The 22,271-nt window shown below is 35.6% G+C and overlaps 1 protein-coding gene across 10 annotated transcripts in view; it reads left to right on the top strand.

Annotated features, from left to right (window-relative positions):
• Positions 1-22,271, top strand: part of FOXP2 (forkhead box P2) — a 422,073-nt gene that overhangs the window by 324,936 nt on the left and 74,866 nt on the right. The window contains exon 2 of one of the 10 annotated variants that reach the window (XM_069851269.1): positions 9,898-9,968. The exons of the other annotated variants lie outside the window; for them this stretch is intronic. The gene's annotated coding sequence lies outside the window, so the exon portion shown is untranslated. The remainder of the gene's footprint in view (positions 1-9,897; positions 9,969-22,271) is intronic. 10 annotated transcript variants of the gene reach the window in all.

The raw sequence follows: 22,271 nt of genomic DNA, 5'->3' as shown, positions 1-22,271 counted from the left end.
AAACATGATAGTGCCAAAAATTTAAGAAAGTATGACAGTATTTATGCTTATCATGTTCCCACATTTCATTTTAGCTGCATTAGAAGAGCATTGGTGTAGCGCTAGGAAGTATCAAGCAAATAAAGTAGGTGATGTCTAGAGTGGTTCTATACTTTGTATGTCAGTAGGTACATCTTGCCCTAGACTCTCCAAAAAAGTATAATTCAGTTCCTGATTTTACCTGTTTCTGGATCATAACAGTTTTTGTGTTTCTCAACTACTAGGCAGAATGCTAGTAATCTGTCTGATCAGTATTTAAATATGTGTTTACACAAAAGTGAGAGTTGTTACATCAGTAACTATTTTGGGGACATTTAAATTATATTGTTTCTAGACAATTTGCTGGTAAAAGAGTTCTTTTCTGTAACTGCAAAAGGTAACTTAAACTTCAAGGATCACTGGCAATTTACTTCTGTTGTCTGCTGAGAAACTAACACTTCATACTGACAACCGGCAAGAACAAAACTCTTATCTTCTTTCATGCATGATCTGTACATAAACTGTAACTGAAGGTGACTTCTCATAGCAAGTGTCCTAGGACATACTCTTGGATACAGCAGGTTCTCTCACTTTTTATCAGTCATCTCTTGGGCTGAGCTGATAATGCCACTAATGGCAAAAGCTTTTGTCAACTGTACCCTTCTGTTGGAATTTTTTTATTTTCAAAAACCTTAAATGACTGCTGCCATGAAAAGGGAATCAACACAAAAAGTGATATGAAAAAATAATATAGATTTTATGATTGCATCTGGCAAATCTGATAAAAGGTTCATAGTTGAAGTTGCTGCTTTCTTTCATTGACTTCTTTTGCTCAGCCATTTACTTCTTCATCCTTTTAGCCAATTTGTAAGTTCTGTGGGTATGCTGTTCTCAACTACAGTAGGGAGTTTCTTTTCCTGCAGTTCCATTCTAAACTTTCCTGGTTTTCTTTTTATCCTTCCAATTGCTTCTTTGCCATTTCCTTTACAGAATCTTTATAGTACTTAATCTAAATGAGAACTATGGCCATGGTCTTTGTGATTTGTACTCTAGATACTGTTTCCTCCATTGTAAAAAAAATAATCAAAACCAACAAACCCCCCCCACAACTACCCGCCTAAACATTCCTTCCCTCCCCCCAAAATACACAAATAAAACTCATACAATCCTCATCTTCAGGAATAATCTTTCCTCTATCACCCTCTTTCTCCATCACTGTCAACTGTATCAGTGTGTTGGTTGTCATATGCTTGGAGCATAAACATCTTGAATCTGGGTATCTTTCCTAATCCTCACATCTGTACTAATGCAGAGCATTTTGAACTGCACTGAGCTGAAACTCTCATGCAGGGTCTCCACATTTCAGTTCTACAACTGGCCTCTTTACAGCACATGACAAACGTCATCTTATCTCATTGCTGCCACTGTTCTGTACAGATTATTTCCCTAACATCTCTCTCTGTGTCTTTCCCCCTTCAAAGCATCAAATACAGGCAGTTTGTTTTCAGTTTTATAATCCTTCATAGACTGACTTCATGATACCCATTATTCCTCATAAAGTAGAAAAAAAATGAGCCATTAATTTCCTACTTTTAGATTTTAAGATAAGCCCTATTGTACTTTCTGCTCTGCTGTCTATAATGATTCTAAGGTACCTCATTATCCTCCTCCAAGTCAGTCATTCAGACTTCTCCAGTTTATGTATAGAAAGCTTAGGCACATATATTGCCTGCTATCATGACAGGTATTTCCTATCAGTCCGTCACTGTCATCTCTTGTCTTACACAGGACAATCATTTCACTCAGTGTCTGTGCGGTGCCTACAGTGTGGTCCTGGTCAGCAACATGGGAGCCTCTGTACAGCTGCAGTAATTCCCTTGCTGCTGCTGCTGCTACTGCTTCCGAGTCTTTCATCGCCTGTGTGATTTACCATGTGCATTGAAGTGCTTCATTCTAACAGGATAAAATACAGCCTTATAATTAATTTTTCTGCATTACTGATTTGGCTGGAATTTTTTGGTGGCCTGACCTTTCCGGGGACAAATCACGCTCTTCTACTGTGGCCTCAAAATTTGCAGAGCACATACATCTCTACTGCATCTATTAAGAAGACTCTAGTATTTTCCATCTACAAGAAATATATATGTCTCAAAAATAAATATATTTCTAAAGACCAAGAGAGATGATTCAAAAGGACACTCAAAAAGCCTTTGACGCAGGCCTTCACAACATATTATTAAGAAAATTGTATAGTTCTGGGTGAAGTTAGAGTCCTATCATAAGTTAGAAACAAGTTAAGAGACAGAAGCTAGAGAAGGTGTAAACAGTCAACTTTCGGCATGGCAAAAGGTTAAAATTTCTCTCTACCACTGACCTGTGCATTAAATAGCATCATTTAATATATTTATTAATGAGCTAGAAAGTGGACTGAAGGATATGGTATGTGTCAGAATTTGAATGACCAAAAAAATTTTGTAGCCTCATCAAGATTAGAGATGTCCATGTCACTCCAGAGGAATGTAGAATGGTAGGTAGGTGAATGCTATGGTGGTAGAGGAAAGATGGTATTGATTAATATGATATGTATTGAAGAAGAAATTTAACTGCTTCCACCGATAATTTAACTGTTTGAGCTGACTGTTAAAATCAGAGTGTGTGAGAGGAAATAAGTTATACTTTCTTATGAACAGACACATCCTTCCTTGGTCTACAGTAAAATGGAAACAAGGAAACAATCCAAGATTTATGAAAACTGAGAATAGTGCTGACAAAAATATAATACCATATTTTTGATACATAATCTCATAATATTTTGCTCAGTTTGGAAAGTTTTGTTTTAAAATACCATCCAGTGGCCTGAAGAAGGATCATCTCTTTTTTCCCCTCTCTCCACAGATACTTCTGTTACGTAGTCCAACTACTTCAGACTATATATTGTGTCTGCATGTAACTCCTAGCAAAGCTGTACTTTGAAAGCTACAGGGGAGTGTAGCTTCATCCCCATTCATATGTATCTCAATGTACAAGCCTGCAGTATGTAATAGTTTTTATCAGTGAGCTATTATTTCAAACCAAAGGTAACTGGTTTTCTGTATAAAATATATTCTAATTACAAATGTCATTAAAATTATTTCTAAAAAGTGTTAGTAGAAATTCTGATATTAGTAAGTCTAATAATTACTTCTTGGTTGAGGAAAAAAAAGGTTGTGTTTAATGTTTGAGAAATTTCTTTACTCCTTAAATCTTGAGGAGATAGAACAAACTTGTCTTTTGAAAAACTGCTGGACCTTTGGTTCTCAAAGATCTTGGTATCAGGTTATTTACCCAAATCAGCTACCCACATTTCACTAAAACTGTCTTTGTACAGATAAACGAGTTGTATTTTTAATATATGTATATATACGTACTCATTCTTGTGAATTGTCTGTAGAGGCTTTTCATATATAACTTTCTTGTATAGTTCTTTGTTCTGCTTTAGACTCAGTCTCTCAGTCCTTTCTTGTTTTACAGTTTTATGATTCTAGACTTTATTACGAACAAAATATATCATAGGCTCTTCATTATTCATATTCTGGGAGCAATGTATCAGTTGCAGTCTCTGTATTACTATGTATAAAACTCTTAACTTTTTATGACCCAAGTCTCTTCTTCTTGAAGCATGTATTTTGGTGTCGTTACACCATTCCTGATTCATTCCTGATTATCCTGATTCAGTTGCCTAAATGAGAAAGATTTCACTTGAGTTCTGCAACATAGGAAAGCATGATGCTTTTGGTCATACTTATTCACTTCTGTCTCTATAGGCTTGGACTATACACCTGTGAATATTTGTTTGTCCTATTTAGCACTACAGTCATATCACAGACACCCCAAATACTGTTTCTCTCCTGTTTTGTTTCTTTTTTTTCCCTCCATACCCTGTCTTATTTTGACTACAGTAGCCTGTGTTCATGCATTTACTGGATTTATACTCCACTGAATATCTTCTTTTCTTGTCTAAAGAATGTCTAAATTTCATCAGACTGGTTGCAGATAGCTTAGGTTGGGATCCTGAAAGATGAACACCAAGATCCATTGGATATCAACATAGCAACCTTGTGATGGTCCAGTGAGGAGGGACATGAAATATAGAGATTAAAATTCCAGTCTCTGAATTCCTTGGCAGTGTCACATTCTTTAAGAAAGACATAGCATTATCTTCTGATTGCCATGAATAACCTATCTTTTTCAGTTCAGTATGGTCTTATTCATAAGACCTTGAGATGAAGTAGTACTGATATTTCTCTCATCCTGTCCTTTCCTTGAGCTGCCTTTCATTTTAGGATTTCATGCTTCTGAAATGAGACACATCCTTCTTTAAAGAAAACGTATGTAGCTACATTAATCTCTTAAGTCAGTTAAACACATGACTCTTGTCCTCGAGGACATTCTTAAAAGGACATATCTTCACACTTCTGTAGATCTTTCAGCTAGAAGTTGTAACTAGTTGTACGATAGAGTTTGTTGAAAAATGTGTAAGAAACTCACAGACTACCAATAGAGTGAAGAATTTATCAGAAGATGCAAATACAGATGTGTGCAATGTTTCCTGACAGAATGTTTGAAATTTTAATACAAAATATTGAATATTCCTTGAATAACAGAGTTCATGGTTTCCATTTCACTTATTGCTTACTGTTCAAGGAAAGTCCTGTTTTACTTATTCAAAGAAGTGCATATGATAGAGCTTAAAATTCAGAATGCTAAGTTCACTGTTTATGTCCAGAAGAGAATGAAAGCAGGTGATACTGACTCAGATCCTACCATCCTATCTTTTCGAGAACCCACTCCAGGTGCATTAAAAATTGTGGGCAATGTGAGATGATAGAATAGGAGAAAAGCTTGAGATTCTGTTACATTCCTTTATGTTCTCCCAGCTACGTGAGGTTGAAGAACCATTTGTGTTCGAAAGCCTGAAGTAGATTTTTTGTCTATGAATTTCTATGTTTATTTTTTAAAACATGTAAAGTTTGGGGTTTTTTTTCTTGGTTCTTCTGTCAAAATTAGTACTTTATGTCTTTCTTAAATGTATTTAGGTCCTGTTTCCAGACATTCCTGTTAAACTTCAGAGAAAATTAAGAGAGAACAATGTCGATGTTCCTATCACAGGATCAGATTCTGCTAATGCTCTTTGACTGTGCTTCAGGAGCTGGAGATCAGCTTCTTTAGAAGAGGAAACCTGGCAGATTTAAGCGAGATTTATAATGTAATTTAGTTGCAGTGAAATCATTAAAGTTCTGTATCATAATTACAAGTGATTTCATGTGCCAGCAATCTCTTTACTAAAGCTTTCAGGACGTGACTGTGGTATCTCCCTGTAGTTCCTTCTATCTCTTACTCAATCTGTTGTCCTTTTTCCCTAGACACTTACCTGATGTTTTTTAAGTAAAGGCATTTCTTTATTTTCAGGATCTTGTATGCCATTTAGTCTGACTCTTATAGATGGAATGTATATAAATTTCTTTTTCAAACAGAAGAAATTTTGTTTCTGTAATCAGCTAGGAAGTATCTTGGTGACAGCTTTTTATTTATATTTGACACAAATACCAAAAAGCATAAATACCACTTCTCTGATCAATGTTTTGCTGTACCATATGGAATTATAAAAACTATAATAGCATATACAAAGGTTATGTAGACCAGGGTCTGTAAACTGATTATCACTAATCAACTGTACAAAATTTGAAAGGTAAGGTTGTTTCTTTCCTACACTGTTGAAGTTGTTCTTTTCTGATAAGTAGACAAGGAATTATAATACAGTTTCAGCAGTTTACCTCCTCAGAAAATTTGTCTGTAAAAGTAAAAACTAATATTTATTCAATGCATTTTAATTCTCCATAAGAAAAAAATTGATGGTCTTGTTAAAGCTAATCAATGCTGCCTAGTTAACGGAGAATTGTCTGTTATTTTATTCTGGAAATCTTCTGAAGACTGAAATTTGGCAGCCTTGGAACCTTAGCCAGAAGACTTTATCTTCTCTCAGACATTGCTTGCTAGCATCCAAACAAAAAAAGCCACCTAAGTTGGTTTGTTTGGAATAAAGAGACAAGGGGAAAAAAAAGCCTTCATAGAAGGATTAATTTCTCTGTGCATACTTTATGTTTAGATGCCATTTATAAATATCTTATTATAATTCGTTAAATTTTATGACAATTTATACTATGCTTGATGACTGTAATTCATGCATTAAACATGCACATGTATTTTAACAATATTTGCATCTTATAATGTGCTTTGTAACGACTTGTCATAGGCTCATCGGTTAAACATTTATTTTACAAATGGATTTTGTAATATGCTATTGTAATAAACTGTAAAAAAGTTTCCCCACCTTGTAATATTTTCAGAGGGATGAATAATGCATAACAAATTCTACCTTCATTTAAAACATGACCTCTATTCTGATGAAATCTGATACATTGTCTGGATTTATGGTGATCACCGAATTGTTTGAGGTACCATCAGTCTGCCTTCTGATTAATGTTCCTAGTTGATAAATCTGAATTAATCTGTAAATATTTACAAAATAGTATAGGTGTTTTTTCCTATTGTTTTATTTTTATTAACCTGATCCATTCACTGTAGGTGTACCAACCCTCATCATGCCATGAGCTAATTTTCATTTAAATAATTTCTGGAAATTCAATTCAGTTCTGAAATTGATTATCAAAATGGTGATTGTTCCCTTGCTGGCTGCCTAAGTTTGTCATATGTATCTCTAAAGAAGCCTATGTTACTGTCACATCTAATCTTATGAACCATGTAAAGCTGAAGGATATATAATATTGGAAAAGTTTATACTGAGCTACTACACAATAAAAATGTGGGTTTACTCTTTATTATTTTTTATTTTGTCTGCCTTTGATTTTAAGCACTTTTTTAACTGATGAAACTTTATTCAAAACAAAAGTTTGCTTAAATAGCTACTGCCATGAGAGTCAAATTAGTGACTGTCTGACTTCATGAAGCCTCATGCTGATTTTTTCAACAGGTTTTTTCAATATGGGTGTTAGTATCTATGGTTCCCTGTTTCTCTGCATGTGTGCATGCATGTGTAGATGGTAACAGTTTCATTCATTTTATTCCACAACAAGAGTTTTTCTTCAATTTGAAGGGAAAGAAGGGCATTTGAAGGTTGGTTGGTTCGTTCGTTTAGGTAGGCTATAAAGTACTATAGAGATGTCCATACATCTGATCATAGAGTGAAATGATTGAGGATTTCAGGACTATTGTTTGTTTATTACCTTCCCATACCTGAATGAAAAGCAAAGTGGGTGGCAATTTTGCTGTTCACCTGAATTAAGTTTTAAGGCATCACATCAATCTGATGCAATCTGAATGTGTGAAGTCAATACAGAGTAGTCTGGTTCTACTTCTGTTTAACATAAATACAAATGACTACTTCAGGTGCATACTAAGGTAAAGTCAAGGTTAGATAATTAGTCTCTTGACTGGGGACTTTATTTCACCAGACAACAGATGGTTACACCTTGTCTCTGCCTTCACTTTAATAGTCCAGGCTCAAGAGCCTTTTGTCACCATTCATATTCAAGGCACTTTTAGTCCCTGCGTTGTTGTCAACACATAGTCAACACACTTTTAAGAGATAGTTTATCCTGTCTGATTTAGACATCTCATTAGGATTTAGTGAATTGTGCCACAGAAATGCCTTTTTGTCTCCTTTCTGAGGTAACCTCAGATGACTAGCTTGGATTTAGGTGTCTATAGTGCAGACTTTTTTCATCTGGCAGAGCGATCTACCCGCATTCCCAGTTCTTCTTTTCTTCCTTTTACTTCTCCTTCTAAATAAATTGCAGCTTATGAAATGAGCTGGGATTATTGTCAATAGAGCTTTACCCCTTTACACACTGAATGTATTAAGCTACATCCTACATAGTCAAACACAATCTGTTTAAATTGCATAAATTCTGTTATGGAAGTCTCTCTTCTCATGGAGAGAACAATTAATTCCATTTCAGCTTGCTATTTTGTTTTTAGTGTTTCTCATTAGGAGAAAGCAAACAACTAGTTCCAGTCGGGGTATAGTGTTCTGTTCACTGAGACTAGGAGATACTCATTTTACATGGGTCTGCAGGCATTCATGAAACTTCAGACTAGTCATCTAAGTACTGAAATGGGAATGGTAAAGGTGAATTATTTAATCTATCACAAACACTTTAGCCATCACTTCTCTCATTCTTTTAAGATGCTTTCATAATTTGAACAACATTTGCTTATTTTTCTATTAAAAATCTAAAATGCAATAATCATCTTTTTGTAGGAAAATTTTACCTTTTTTTCCCCCAGTGGTCATTTTTGTTACAATAACGTTGTCTTCTTTACAGATCTTTCAAATGATGAGTTTTACTGTGTTGTTTTGTAGGAGTATGATGTCTTGTAGAGTTAATTTTATAAAAATGTTTCTAATGTGTAACATTTTCATTAGATTTCTTAGTTTTAAATGTGCGCGCTATTTCTTTGAGTACATCAAAATTATGCAGTATCCTGGTAGTTTCTTAGTTCTCATCTGTTACATTTATATTACCATGCGTTATAAATCATATTATAATTGCACAAGAAATGCAGTAAACATCTGTATTATGTGCTGGGAGTTTCTTTTCTGAAGTTTGCTCAGAAAGCACAAGAGATTCCATCCTTCATGGTGTTTCTTGGCAACTTGTAATTCTTTCACATGTATTGAACACATATGATATATGTGCTTTTATTTTTACTTGGCTGCTTCAAGATTTCTGTAGTTCAGATTCATTGCATTCCTTGTGTTCTTGGAATTCCTTTCTTTGTTTCAGATAAAAGCCTTTAAGATACATTCTAGAAATTTGGTTTTTGCACATTGCGTATGTCTGTTTAGACATGCACAAACATGAGTGTATATTTACATAGGCAAATATCATATGTAATCCTAGTAAAGGAAATTAACTGCAGGGCTGTTCCTCATGCACTTTTCTCAACCGAACTTTACTAGTCTCTTTCCTTCTGTCATTCAAAACTTCAGCTGTTAGCACTAATTTCCTAGTGTATTATCTTCTTTTTTCTCCTTCTTTCCCTTTTGCATGTCAGTTCTTTTCCCAAAAGCACAGTGACTTGTGGTCCAGGAGAGAGAATGTTTGATCCAAAATTAGCAACAAATTCAGTATCTTGCCACTTAATGAAGCCAACAGTAGAGTATTTATATCACAGGTTAAGAAAGAATAGATTCTAGCTGCCTAGTAGATCACATCCTTGATTTAAGCCCTGGGAAGTAGCTTTTCAAACTACAGTAGTTCAATGCATACAAAAATAATACTGAAGTTATCCTGATATTTCTAAGATGTAAAAGTTATCAGACTCCCTCAGAGGTACCTAATTAAAACATTACCTTTATAGAAAGAAAAAAGATCTCTGTGATGCATGTTAATAAAGTTTTGAAGATTTTTAAGCTAGCTTTTCTTTTATATAAAATTCACATTTCCTACATACATGGTGATGTGATGTTGTATAAAGGCTTTATTCTGGTGTTCTTTGGGAGAATCTACATAAATCACATATGGTTTTACCATTTGTGAATAATGTGGCAACTCCAAACTCATGCCAATGAAACCATCATACTATCATATCATGTACTGCATATAACATACATACACACTTAAAATGAGGTAGAGGATGATACTGAAAATCTCTTCCCTTCAGGCTTGAAAAATGACCAAAAAAGTAGAGGTCGCTTTTTGTGCCTTGGGAAAAATAGATCAAGAAATTAAAACTCCAATCAATACCTATAACCTTAAAATGTATTTTAATGTGCTGCAGCTTCAGTTACCCTCAGCTGAAGCTTCTCTATTTTAGCTTACAGGGTCTTGTGACCTCAGCCCATAGCAGAGTTTCAACAGTAATAGCGACAGCCATCTTGGATAAATGTAAGTGAAATTTTTCCTCATTTCTATAGTTTCTCTCCCTCACATTCACTTTTGGAGTTTTGTTTTTCACTTAGGATGTAGACAGTATTCCTGACAACACTTCTGCTGTCTGCCAGGTAGCATGATTGACACAAAGCAGCAGTAAAGCAACTAAGTGCCTTTTAAATGTCAGGTATCACACTCATCTTGTGCTTTTGAAATGCCAGTGTGATGGCCGTGCAAACTTTATTTTACCTGCAGATAGCTTGACAGTAATTTTCATCATCAACCACAATTAATCTGCAAAGAGAGAAATAGTACGAAAAGACTTCGGCCATATAATCTTGTTTTAGCCAATGCTAAGGATGAAATCTAGGAGAATTTAGAAAATATTTTCTAAGAAAAAGTTTACCTTCTTCAATCAGCTTTACCATTTCAGTTCTGCTTCGGGTAAGATTGTAGTAACCCATTCTCAAACTTATCTGTGCATTCACTAACAATTGTATAAATCCAGGGTGGAGCTGGAAGTGTGTACACTTTTGTACATACTGCCTATGTAATGATGTCCAGAAGTATGAAGGAAAGAATGAAGGGCATCTGCCCACTATTGTTTTCGAAGGAATACCAAATGCGAATAGCAGATGCTAATAAAGTCAGTGTGTTTTCACCAGCTGTCACATTGTTGTAATGATGGCTACTCTATGATCCTAATACAAACAGAAGAAAATAGAAATATACTTATTCTTTCAGAAAATCCTGTCTTATACGCTGATAGTCCTAAGAAGCTGGCATTTAGTAGTAATGTGCAAAAGATACCTGGACTTAGGCTTTGTTTGGTATTTAGTCCTGAATTGGCCTTTGTCTGACTTCACCATTTGTGAACAGTGTGGCATCCTTGATCTGCTAAATCAGCATGCTAGCCCTCCATCTCATATTTTTCCATACACACAAATATATAGGTAACATACAGACAGAAGTCCAAGTTTTTATTTACATGTACGGGCCATAGTTGCATAGGGGCACTGCAGCTACAATAGTACCTTTTTTTGTAACCTCAGGTGGCTAAACACATGCTTGTTCAAATGTGGCTTTTCCTCTTCACGTGGTTTCATAGGATGTATCCGTCATGAAATATATTAACTAAAAGGCAGCACATATGCAGAACTGAAACTGCCTCCATCCATCTGTCTTGCAAACATGTCATTCAAAAATAGATAAGGGGCAGTCTTGGTGTTTTACCTGCAGACCTACAGTCAGCTTAAAAAGTCATTAGAATTCAGGTCTTCTTGCAACTGTGTGGTTATTTAATATCTCCATAATGGATGTGAGACCAAATCATATACAGCAGGGTGTAGAAACTGTGAGAGTAGAAGAACGTGTATTGAAACCAGTTTGTGATTATCTTGCATTTCTGTATGTCTGAAACTTTGGTATGCTGTGTAGGTGGGAGAGTGGGCATTGTTATCAGCTACACACAGAAATCAACTAGTAAAAGAAATTGCATGGCCAGGCTTTATTCTTTGTGACTAAAACTATATGAATGGAAAAAAAGGTGTAAGAAATGTTAGCTTGGCTACTGGTTACAAAGCAGGAATGTACTGAGTCATGAAGAATAATTCCTAAAATTTCTCTGAGGAAACAGGTTTAGTTGAAAACCCATGCAAACCTTCAGGACCAATGTCCTCAAGGGTAAAGTCATTTATAATAATTGCCGTAAATGTTCATTTTATTTCAAAAGAAGTGAAGGTGTTCTTACATTTGTCATTGTAAGGCTGAGTTAATGAAAGATCTTTGAAACCACTGTCAATAGGAAGTATGTATAGATTGTGAGTGTGTGTGAGTATAAAATAAAAGATTGGTTTGTGAAAAATTATCATAAAATCAGCACTATAACGACAGGAGTTTCAAACCCAGCCACATCTTAATGCTTATCAAATACTGTTTATTTTTTAGGAGCCATGTATGCCAACGTAAATTTATTGCCTCTACAAGCTCAGTCCTGTATTTGTTATCTTTTTGACACTGCAGTTTATGTGACATCTGTCCCATTAAGTGATGTGATCCTTCCATACAAGAATGATCCCCTGCTTTGATAACTGTCTCAGTCTTGTAACAACATCAAGATTATTGAATTAATAGAATGATAATGTGATTCCATACCTCTTGTTAAAACAATATTCCCTTGATAATGGATTGTTAAACTGTTTTTTATTTCCTGTTTTAATGATTTTTTAGCTCTTCTAGACATATTTGAACAGAAGAGGCAGACAAAAATTAAGATGTGTCTGTGTATGTCAAACTTTGTTTTGTTACTAGAATACATAGCATTTTTAACATCTTGTATGTGTATATATAATATGTAAAATATGCATATATAAATACTTATATGTGCCTAAGTGCAATGTTGGGGCCTACATATATATCATTATTTAGCACTTAATTATGTTAAAACAAGGACTTTGAAACACACTGGGGGGGAAAAAAGTGAAGATATGTTATAGAAAGTGTGGTAGAGCATATTTAGAGGTTGTACAATATGAAAAGCTTGCCACAAAATGGTTTAAGATATTCAAAAGCCAGATGCTCACAAATTCAGCCTGCTAAGCCTTTTGGCCAAATAGATATAACGTTACATACTTTATATGTGATGCAAACTCCTGGGAATTTCAGTTTCCTTTTTTATGTCACGTTGTCATGTTCCCATAGTCTATCTAGTGCAGGAGGCAATTGTGCTCCTTAGTGAAAAGTATAAACTAGCTGTGACAATTTTGTAGAGATGCTGAAGTAATGAAGGTACTAGTGATATTACAGTCATAAATATAGTTAGATTATTCTTGTGGTTCCTTACACGTTCTTTACCTTCGTATTGTATAAAAAAGCAAAGAAATGTTAGACACTTAAAAAAAGAACTAAAGTTCATCACCACAGTATATAAAAACATGCAAATGTAAATTTTATTCAGCCTGAAATCTCCTTCCTTTTAATGTCCCATGCACAGTGAAGTCTAGACAGTTGGAGTGAGTTCAGAGTTGTGGAGATGTTTTTTTCAAAGATCTGTGCACTCACATTTCCCACCGGGCTTGTTTCCAAAATCCAGGCATTGTGTATCACCTACAAAGTAATAGAGAGATTATAATTGTTCATTGCTCAGTGCCTTTGCAACCTAAAATGGGAGATGTGCTTCGATTTAGTTCAGAATCCATTCATTTAAAAAATTACTTCAGGATGTCTTACATTTAGCAACTTAGCAAAGGTGTGGCTTCAGCCATTCTTATGAGTTTGCTGTTCAGAAACTCTAAATAATGACTGGGTCATTGCAGCTGACTAGAAAAAGATAGACAGATATATACCTCTTAGGCAGCCCCTAACACTTTGTTCCTTCTCCAAGCAAAGTTCGTCAGCTTGAACATCTTTAGCAACTATATAAAAGAGAAGATGCTGATAGCATATCAACTTCTCTATTACCTGGGTGTCCTATCTGGATACTCCTTCCATATATAAATCATGCTCCAATTTCCATCTCTTTGTTAGCATGGTTTGATACTTGGAGAGTGTTCATAAAGTTTGTTGATAAAATAAAGATAGCTGTCATTAACAACTTAGTAATAAACCCCAACTGATCTTTTTAATTGATTCAGCTCTTCAGATCTCTTGTTTTCTTCTCCTTATATCTTTTTTTGTCCCTAGCCCTTGTTGTGACTTGTAAGTGAATCAGAATGCCAGAAGTTTAGAAAACTCTTTAAATGAAATATACTGCGTTTTCTTTACCAATTTTGTACAATGATATTTACGCCCTCTGTAAGGTTTGCTGCGGTTGTGAATAGGAACTATCTCGCTGGAAAGAATAAAAAATATAGTGAAAAATGTGAAATATTTCGGCAGTAGCAATACAGTTGATCCACCATTGAATATTTCATTAGAGATTCATTAAATATTCAATTTACAACATTTTCAATTATGACTTTTCGGTACCAAAATGCTCTGAAATTTGTTACTATAGTTTTGTATCAATAAAAGATCTTGAGGATGCTGAAACATTCATACATTTTCAAAATGACATTCTTAAAATTAATTTGTCAAAGGAACATCATGTCAAAATCAGGTTTACCACAAAGCAAAACTTTCATTTTGAAACTTTCTTCACTAATACTTCTATAATATATAATTTTAAAAAATATTTATTATAAAAAATCTGTTTTTAAAAAAACTGGATTATTCCTAAGCAGTATTTTCAACTCTTCAGAATTGCTTGTGAAGAAGTTCCTTTTCACCCTGTTGTTTATTGCTCATTTTTTATATTTCAGAACTGGATTGATTTTCTGCAGATTTGGGCAAGAGAGAACATTGCTGTAGCATCTGCAAACCTTAGCTGTATTTTTAGTCTTGCTTTATGAGACACCAGTTTTGAATTTGCTTGCACTTCCTAATGGAAAACAGTTTTTCAGTAAATAGTATTAATTTAAAGGTGAGTATCAGTGTCTTCTTAGAGATTTGAAGAGCTGTGGAAGCTCTGGAGAAGTGTAGAAGTTGGTACACCTGGAGTACAGTAAGCAATGTATATACATGAACTGTAGCAGTGCCTTTTGTCAAAAGGATAATATCCTAGGTCATACAGTATGTACATTAATACTTCTGGACTTTGGTTTCGCAACGTCCTTCATGCCCTAGGTCACTTCTAGGGGCAGTCGTTGTTACTGTCAGACTTGAGGGCAAAGCCAATGCTGAGTTCATATCAGTACTGATTTCAGAATTGGGTCTGGAATTTCAATACAGAGAAAGGTTTTCTTATGTGTGTAAAATATAGTCAAGCCTAGAAATAGCTGATGGAAGTTATAATTAGTATAGCAAGAATTCAATAAAATAGTAGTAAAAAGCATTTGGCTTTACCACTATTCAATACTCACTTTTTCGGTAAATAGCATTATTTTTCATCATTAATTATACCTTGCAAATACATAAACAGAATTTTATACTTGTAAGTACGTGTCTACAAATAATAAATGGTTTTAATTGATGCAGAGGAGGTTTGTGCTAAGTCTCCAATAACTTTTAAAAAATAAGCAAAGTAAGAAAAGGCTTGAATAGGCTGCTGGGAGTGTTGTGGCATCTCCCTTGCTTAAAGTTTGAAAAAATAATTTGGACAAGTGTCTGTTAGAAACAAACCAATTTAGTCTGCTTTTGAAGGGAGGGATGGGGTAGCTCACTTGCCAAGGTTCCTTCTTTTTGTTCTGTGATTTGCATAATGACTTTTTGACAAGAAGTACTTCTATTTTAGCTTATTTCTTTTAATGAAATGATTTGAAATTAGATTGCTAATTAGTGGTTACAGCAGTTATGTCAGTGTTTATATTTAGTGGCCATCGGTTTGTGAGGTTTTTGTGAGTGATCCAAATAGTGTGATGAAGACGCTATATCTGTTACTCTTGGAATAAGTATCTGAATTCTATTAATATAATCACTAGGTAGTTTCTAAAACCAAATGAAAGTGAGAAGCAAGTAGATGCTTGTACAGAAAATACTTTTTAAAAGAAATCTGTGGCTCAAATCTTGAAGAAAGTTCTATGCTTATTTCAAATTTATGCTGTGATATAAGTAATACTGAATTCATAGGATCAAAGCTTTGTAATTAATTGATTTTGTGTCTAGAGAGCCAAACAAAACCAAACACTTATGAATCTAAAATTTTAAGTGGAACAGTGCTTTGGAGACCTTTGGAAAGGACTGCTTTATTAAACAGTAGGCACTTCTATGAAAAGAAAATTTGAACAATCCATTTAAATAAATAAAGACTTAAAAGCTTGTTACTTTCAAAATTAACAGAGGTATTTCTCTGAAGCGTTGAGAGTAATGGGGTCAAATTCCTCCCCTGTCATCCTGGGAGCAGGGAGAAGAGCCAACTGTCAGGCAGAGGCTGAGAGAGCCATTGGCATTCACCAGCTAGTGTATAGAGTGCCAGTATTGATCCAAAGTGCAACAGTTGAGAGAAAAGAATGAGTTTCTGGAGCCTGCTGGTTAACTGGCATTCTTGACAAGTGAGACTCTTGAATGTAGGTCACCACTGTGGTTTCAGCTCCTGTCTAGATTCTCCTCATTCACTGGGGGAAGGGGATGTTGTACATGACCCTGGACGCCACAACGTTTAAATGAAATACATCAAACCCCACTTTTGTATCTTTGCAAAGGAATCAACATTTTCAGTTTAAGAAGCATCAAAATATTTTCTTTTATTCCTGTCTGTTTGTCAGAGCTGCTTTTTTTTTAGCAATATACATTTTGTATGGTTTGCGTTAATTTAAATTTAGGCTGTTGTTGCATACAGCTCTTAGCTTGAAGTGTGCTGCTTCTATTTCTGAATAAAAGGACTTGTGAGCCCAAAATGTTTTTTGTCTCTTGGTAGGGCTATTAAAGCTCTTCATTTCCCTACAAGCATTGCATCTTTAGAAGTTTAAAAGTATGCATTCTGTTTGGTAGCCCTGGGAGTGCTATATATGATTTTTCTGACAAGCAGCCTCCGATATCTAATAAATCACAGTTCTGATCATCTTTTGAGAAGGTAAATAATACTTCTATTTTGTAAATGTGTAGTGACATCCTTAACAAAAATACATTATTCAAGAAATATCAACAGTATTTTAAGGTAAATTAATATGTTCAAACATTGCAATAATCAAACTGTTATCCCTGTACAAGATGGAAGAAAATACGTTGCTAGGTGCTGCACAGTTTTTGTGGTTCCTCTTGAGAATGAGTTAGCTAAAATGAAGGTGCTCTGCCAGCTTTTTTAAGATCCATGCTTAAAAATGACTAATTTTACAGCATGTATTTTCTGTTTGTGTGCCTGTCAGTTTTAAAAAGCCTTTTATATGCAAATGCATGATGACAGTTCTATATTCTGTGTCGTTTCTTCACTAGAGTTTTTCATGCTATTGGAATAATCCCTTAACAGATATTTATAGGGTTTTTACTGTTATTTTGACAAATCAGACATTGTTATTAAAATGATAAAAGAAATTAATTTTAATACTTTTTGCACTGGAAGTTCTAAACTTTTTAAAAATTATGTATGTTTCCTAGCTCTATTTTAGTAAAACTTTTACAGAAATTGGGTCTTTGTGGTTCTATTTTTTTATGGTAAGAAAAATCTTCACTTGCAACTTGTCTCTAAATAACTGTATCACTAAAGATGCATTTTTATTTCTCCTTCAGTCATTTCATTGTATCTACCGATACCAAGTTGTGTCCTCCAACAAGTTAATTAATGAATATGATATAGTCTACCAGTACTAAATTTGGCTGCCATTGGAGATGGTAGATTGTTTTGCCATAATTTTCAAAATAAATAACCTCAGATTTATGGTCTATAATTTTTGTAGTTTGGAAAAGTTATTGCCTTACCATGGCCGATGTGTTCATAAGATGACAAGCTGGGAGGATTTCAGCTGAACTGTCCATGGCAGTGCATTCATAGGCAGTGGTGAAGGACAGTGCTCTGTGATTTCTAAAGAAAACTGTAAATTTTGCCTCTTCTCTAGGTAATACTTCCTATTTTCATAATAAGCCTAGACATTAATGTAGACTAAAAAACACAGACTGAGAAAGTGGGTTACAGTACTTCCATAGTCTCGAGCAAAAAGAAAGTCACTGGGAGGTGACAAAGAGAGACAGTGAAAGGACAGGGACAGTCACCTGTGTCTAATGAAGGAGGTGACATTTCAGTAAATGGAAGGTACTTTAACATATACTGTGCATTGGGAGCCTCCCAGGACTGCTGCTGGAAGTGTATTTGGGGAAAGGAGCAGTGTATTGAAGAAATTGCTGCTTTGAGCTGTACTGTGAGAGTGGCAGCAAGGACTGGCTACAGGCCGGGTGAGAGTCTCTAGGCTAGCAGAAACTTTCAAAGGATACGGGCTGCTGAAGCGATGGGCAGCTTTCAGATATCTTCTTGATAGGTGTTAAACTGCATTTACTCCACTTTATTTGCAAGTTTTCTGTATTCTTTTCAGGATGTCTTTGTCTTATTAGAATTACTGGTGTGAATATTCTGTTAGAGAGTGACACATAGTATACAGCACAGTTTTTCTACCACTATCACCCAGGGATCTTGCAGCCTTTCAAATGAACTATCAAAACGTCCAGTTTCATCTTGCCTAACCTAAGCATTAAACTTTAGATACCCCTGGTAGAAGCAGAGTCAGTCTAACTTGTGTAGCAGTAGAAAAGAGAGAGAGACAGGTAATTCTGGCTTTCCATGGACTGGATTAGTCCATGGATTTGCACATTGTCTTCTGTTGCTTATAGGAAGTACCTAGGGAAAGTACACATATCAATAAGATGATTAGAGTGATGTACAAACCTTGACCTAAGAGACATCAGTTCATGATAAAAAATGAAAATCATTAAAGTTAATATTCTAATAAGGTACTTGTCAGGGACAGGTATCTAACTGATTGCTCTGTGATGTGATACTTTTGTATATTCATCTGAAGTAGTATTTAGCGTTTGACAGAGAGCGAACTTTTCTTGTGACAAATTCTTGTGTTACAGTTTATGTTCCCCATTGGATATAATTTTACTTTTTCAGTTCTCCTGATCTCCATAGGCATTTTTCTCTATTAGATGGTACCACGACATTTCCTTATTAAAGTTAACCAAAAGACTGAGTTATTGTTCTGTTATTCATAGAATCATAGTATGGAAAGTTGAGTTGGAAAGGACCTTAAAGATCGTCTAATTCCACACCCCTGCCGTGGGCAGGGACACCTCCCACTAGATCAGGCTGCCCAAGGCCCCATCCAACCTGGCCTTGAACACCTACAGGGATGGGGCAGCCACAGCTTCCCTGGGCAACCTGTGCCAGTGCCTCACCACACTCAGCCTGTCCTTGTATGGAAGGTGCTCTAGCCCTCTGATCATCTTTGTAGCCCTCCTCTGGATCCATTTCAGCAGTTTCATAACCTTCTTATGTTAAGGAATCCAGAAGTGGACTCGATATTCCAGGTGGGGTCTCAAGAGTGGAGTAGAGAGGCAGAGTCATCTCCCTCAACCTGCTGTCTATGCCTCTGATTCATCCCAGGATATAGCTGACCTTCTGGGCTGCCAGTGTGCGTTGCCAGTTCATGCCAAACTTCTTTAGACTAGACATAAGGAGGAAATCCTTCACAATGAGGGTAGTAAGGCACTGGCACGGGTTGCCCAGGGAAGCTGTGGCTGCCCCATCCCTGGAGGTGTTCAAGGCCAGGTTGGATGAGGCCTTGAGCAGCCTGGGCTGGTGGGAGGTGTCCCTGCGCATGACAGAGGGATTGGAATTAGATAATCTTTAAGTTCCCTTCCAACTCAAACCATTCTATGATTCTGTGATCATGTATGCTCAAATAATCACTGTCTCGATAATTACAAAATAGACATTGACTCATTCTCCAGGTTTTGGCACCAGGGGAAATGCTTCCTTTTGGTCACCTGATGTTCCCTGGCTAGTTAGTGAAAAGAGAAGAACACATTCCAAGTCAAGATTTCAAATACTGAAGATGTGGTTGGGCTGAGTTATCTTCTCTTGTGTCTCTTTTTATGTTTGCTTGCTTGAAGACTTTTCTTTGGGAAAATGGCGCTGCTTCCATTTTATACTTACAAGGATTATTTCACACTCTTCTGCTTTAAGCTGGAAAAAGTCAACAGAGTAGTTGTTCTGCTGACCCAAGAAAGTTATTTCTCTTGGCTAATCTTTATGTCCCCTTAAAACAGTAACTCTTAGAGGGGGTCAGAGCAATTATCCACTTCTTGAAGACCTAGGAATACAGATGAGAGCCTTCAGCCTGTCACGTATCTTCCAGGATAACGAAAATACAAATGCAGAAAATTTTAAGGTCGTGGTAATTGAGGTGTCTTGAAATGGGGTTTGATTTTGGCATGTGAAGGAGTATTTCAGCTGGCTTGGATACATTTTGTTGGAAATTTGGGGTATCAAATCACTTTGTGCTAGTCTTGGTTGTTTTTTGTTAAAAAAAAAACAACATAGAAACCGAAGTCAGCCAAGGTCAGCATTTCTCCTGAAATTTTCTACAGCTTTCTTGTGTGTATTGAGAATTGAAGCACAGCAACAATAAAATAATCCTGTCATTTAGAACAGTATACTAATTTTCGCAAGTGGTTATGTAAGAGTAATACATTTTAATTTATAGCTATTTATGTACAGACTAAGAATTGTCTGTAGGTAGTACAGGACTGTTTTGAAAGTGTACGAGGCATCTCAAACAATGTCACTTCAATAATAATTTTCGTGGCTCTGAATGGCTACATATAGGTGGTTCTCTGCTTCTTCACTTCTGTGGGGTTCAGTTGTACACCAATGTTTTGTTTCATTGTGGAAAGCAAATGAATTATCCTCGTCACTGTATGTTGTTATGTGCCTACACCAAGACGTTCCTTGTGTGATTCATGGAGAGGAAACTTAGACACAAAACAATCCAAAATTCAGAACAGAGCTCTGTTTATTCTGTCTGAATTGCCATCTAAAGAAGCTTCTCTCTTTCTCTCTTAATTGTATAAGTACTATATAGATGCTTCTCCTAATTTAAACTTTTAAAGTTACAAGCTATGATTGGTCCAGCTGCAGGCAGTCTGCCTGCTTGATAGCCTTGTCTTGTAACAAGGAAACAGTGCAGATGGATCTTGTTTTCTGATATGCAAATGGTACAGTATTTTCAGAAAGCTGGTGTAGTCTGTAAGCTAGAGAGTCCTTCAGCCTTCTGTAGGTCTTGTACTTCATTATGATGGTAAATACTGTAGCTCATTAGACACTGGACTGAAACTTGGAATATTACTTGCCATCAAATAGTTTCAGCTGGCAATAATTTCTGAGTGTCATTGACCTGGGGCAAATTTATACCATTGCCCTAGAGCTTCATATCCCGTAACTCGTATTTCAAATCCATAAAGCCTGCAACACTTTCAAACTAGGAAATAAGTTTGAATTTCAGATTTAATTCTTATTCCTATAGTATTTGAAATGTATGTATTGATGAAGAGCCTAAGTATACATTGCTGTATACATGAATGAGATATAACTTTTTATATATATGACATTTGTATGGGCAGGGTTGTCAGAGGTGAAAAAAGCAATCTTGAACACAACTAGCATGTTTTGACATATGAAATACAACATAGGGGGATGTTAGTAGTATTTGATCTTTTTGCTTATCCAGTTCAAATGTCAAGCTTCCGTCTTTTGTGTCATTCCATCATCTGTTCATTACTCTCTTCCATAGAAAATGTGGGATACTTCGGGTGAGTTGAGTTCTTTCCAAGGAATCTCGCTGCATCTAAGACTTGAAAGTGCAATTTGCTGTAAAGCACTAGGTACGAACACAGAATTTGAAATCCATTACTCCGCACCGATCAGGTTTATCCTGAAGAACCTTTATGTACACTGACCATGGCTTGAAAAATGATATCACAAAATCAGAGTGTTTTTTCATTCAGTGATAGTATTATATCCAGTGTAGCAGGAAATGGTTTTGCATGACAGTACACATGTAAATGTCAATGCATATGTCATTTACAGTGTATCTGGATGTTCTGTGAGATTCGCAATGATCACGTTGGAGAAAACTGTGTTGCACTAAATAAAATGTGCTTAGTAAAAATTGCTAGCAATTTTTTTCTAGACATGTAATGACATGGTAAGAATACAAAACAAAACCACCAGAAACAAACCATTTCTCAAGCAGTAATATCTACAGGACAAGTGATCTAAATTGCTGGAACAGTAACAGTTCATCACTGCACTGCAAAAGAACTTGAAATATAACCTAAAGGCAAGTGAAATACTGATTTCAAGCTTTGAAATAACAGCAACAAATTTACCTACAGACAGAAGATGCATGGAAGCAATAAACGAATTATACAAGTCTTACACATGCAATCTGATTATTCTGACCAAAGTGTTAATTGGATCCTAACTGCCAGATCTGATATCTGTAGTCTTGTAGTGGGAACCTTTCAAAGTGATGAACTGTAATTCACTGAGCTGCTTGAAGCACTTGTAATTTACTGCATGTCATACTATGAAGAGCCTGACCTAATGGACTTTACATTACCTGTAACACTGGAAACCTTTCAATGAAACTAGTTGGTAAAAAGTAATAGTGGAAGTCTATTTGGAAAGAGAGAACAAAACTACATTTTAAACACTGTTTTATATCCATATAAAAAGTTGGTCATTAAACAAAAGATGAGCAACTCAAGTCAAATATTTAAACTGGAATATTTCTCAGTGATGAGGTGTCTGGTAAATTTTAAATTAAGTAGAAATGATTAATATGAAAAGAG

Source organism: Phaenicophaeus curvirostris, chromosome 1, assembly GCF_032191515.1.
Source record: "Phaenicophaeus curvirostris isolate KB17595 chromosome 1, BPBGC_Pcur_1.0, whole genome shotgun sequence".
In the NCBI taxonomy this organism is placed as follows: domain Eukaryota; kingdom Metazoa; phylum Chordata; class Aves; order Cuculiformes; family Cuculidae; genus Phaenicophaeus; species Phaenicophaeus curvirostris.
The sequence above is the reverse complement of the archived record's forward strand: the minus strand, read 5'-3'. Positions and strand labels throughout refer to the sequence as shown.